This window comes from Macadamia integrifolia, unplaced genomic scaffold (assembly GCF_013358625.1).
Source record: "Macadamia integrifolia cultivar HAES 741 unplaced genomic scaffold, SCU_Mint_v3 scaffold1006, whole genome shotgun sequence".
NCBI lineage: Eukaryota > Viridiplantae > Streptophyta > Magnoliopsida > Proteales > Proteaceae > Macadamia > Macadamia integrifolia.
Window position 1 is genome coordinate 93957 of NW_024868052.1, and position 2126 is coordinate 96082.

Sequence of the window (2126 nt, forward strand, 5' to 3'; positions counted from 1 at the left end):
ACCAAGCAGCGAGCTTTTCCCCTTTAATTTAACTCATTTCTTTCAATGAAGATAAATCCTATTATTTTACATGCCTACTATAAAATTATGCATCTTTTAATAATGATATATGAAAAATCATTATTAATAGTACATATTTTTTTTGGCTGTGAAAATTTTGGACGTATAAGATCATTTTGGTGATCTAAAATCCCCCGAAACTTTGCCTAACCTTGCCATTCTCTCTCTCTCTCTCTGGTAAACCTAACCTTACCATTCGATTCATGAATACCTGACCATGCATCAAGATCTCCTTTTTATTAGAAAGGGCGGTATAAGCCAGTAAGCCAGCTTTGGGGAACGTCCCAAAATTGAATGTCCATTGAGAATATATCATATTAATACATTGGTTATTCCGTATTCCAAAGACCCAATTAATCAAATTCTAATCATCTTAATTAATTAATCCTTCCCTCCCTCCCCCACCATAAATCCCCCATAACCCTTTAACCTTCCCTATATCTTCGCTCTCCAAATCAATTCATATACAAGCTCCAAGCCTTCAAATTTGGTTCTTAAGGCTTCCTTGAAGTGTAAAACACCAAAATGGAGAAACAAATCCTTGTTTTCTCCCTGGTTCCTTTGGGCCTTTGTTTACTTCTAGCTTACCACATATGGCTTCTCCATCAAATCATAAATCATCCGACGAGCACCGTTATTGGCATCAATGGCATCAATAGACGTGTATGGGTCCGAACCATGATGGAGGTAAGTTCAAATATTCTTCGCCTTTTTTTTAAGGGTGAATGATCAACATGATACCGTGTTAAAGCTTTCATCTTAAAATCAATTGGTTCAAAATGGGCTAACCACTCGAGACTCTTATACTTGATAGTTAAGTCATTCAATGAAACTTAGGAACTCTTGGCCTAATATAATGTTCTTTGCATGGTGTGGCTATTAGGCCACATCCAAGAATGGCATCCTCGCCGTGCAGATGCTATGAAACAGTATAATGGCATCAACCGTTTTGGCATCCACATCAATCATGCTCAGTTCCGTGGTTGCCATTATCATGGCGAACTTGAAAGCTCAACCATCAGAGAATGTTCTTGGAGCTCAAACAGAGCTAGGGTTTTGGATCAAGTTCTTCTCCATCTTGGTCTGCTTTCTTTTGGCTTTCTTGTTCAATATACTGTCCATAAGATATTACAGCCATGCAAGCATATTGATCAATGTTCCTGTGAAGAAAATGACAAGCCCACATTTGATGGTAGAGTATGTGGGGAGAACAGTGAACCGTGGAAGTTGTTTCTGGTCACTGGGCTTGCGGGCATTTTACTTCTCTTTTCTACTTTTTTTATGGCTTTTTGGTCCTATACCTTCTTTTTTGTGCTGTGTTGTGCTGGTTTTAATGCTTTATTTTCTGGACGTGACTTTTGAGTTTGGTGGGAGCATGGGAGTTGTTGCTGACAAAGATGAGGAAGCAGGAAGATAGGTGTGGGCTTTTTCTGTTCTCAAGTGTAGGACATGTTTTATGTGCTTTCATTGTTTTTTTTATGAGGTACTACTAACGGCATTGGGACTCATGCGGGTAATGAGAAGCTTAATACATGGGGCGGCCATTTCTTGCCTTTCGATATTTCCCTAGTAGCAGTTGCCTGAATTCGTGTAACTGTGTCCATGCCCTCCAAATGATTTGAACTGAGTTGTATAATGTCACAAATGTAAGAAAATTATGCATTATTCCATATGTTATTGTGTTCGTGCTTGTAGATTTTATTTTTTTTTATCGGGCCATGTGCAGTGTAATGCCTCGATTTTCACATGAAGTCACAATATTGTCCTCTTTGAATGGGATCTCCCATGGTTTTAAAACGCTTTGTGACTATAGAAGGGTGCTAGATGTTATCAGCTAGCCCAGTCTTTTTCCTCTAGTTGATATAGGATTAAAGAGTCTTGCCCCCTCAACACCCCTTCCATTTCTTGTCCAAACTTCGAGGCTTAATGGATCTAGGTTGTTTCTTAGGCGTAACATTCTCCCTCTTTTTACGGCACAGCATCCCTATTGTAACCCTACACAATGTCTGGGTCCATTCTGATTCCATTTGTAATGCCCCAACTCCACACCAAGCCATGATATTGTC

General features: G+C 39.2%; 1 pseudogene; it reads left to right on the plus strand.

Moving 5' to 3' along the window:
• Positions 1-585: 585 nt before the first annotated feature.
• LOC122062375 lies at positions 586-1477 on the plus strand (annotated as a pseudogene).
• Positions 1478-2126: the final 649 nt, after the last annotated feature.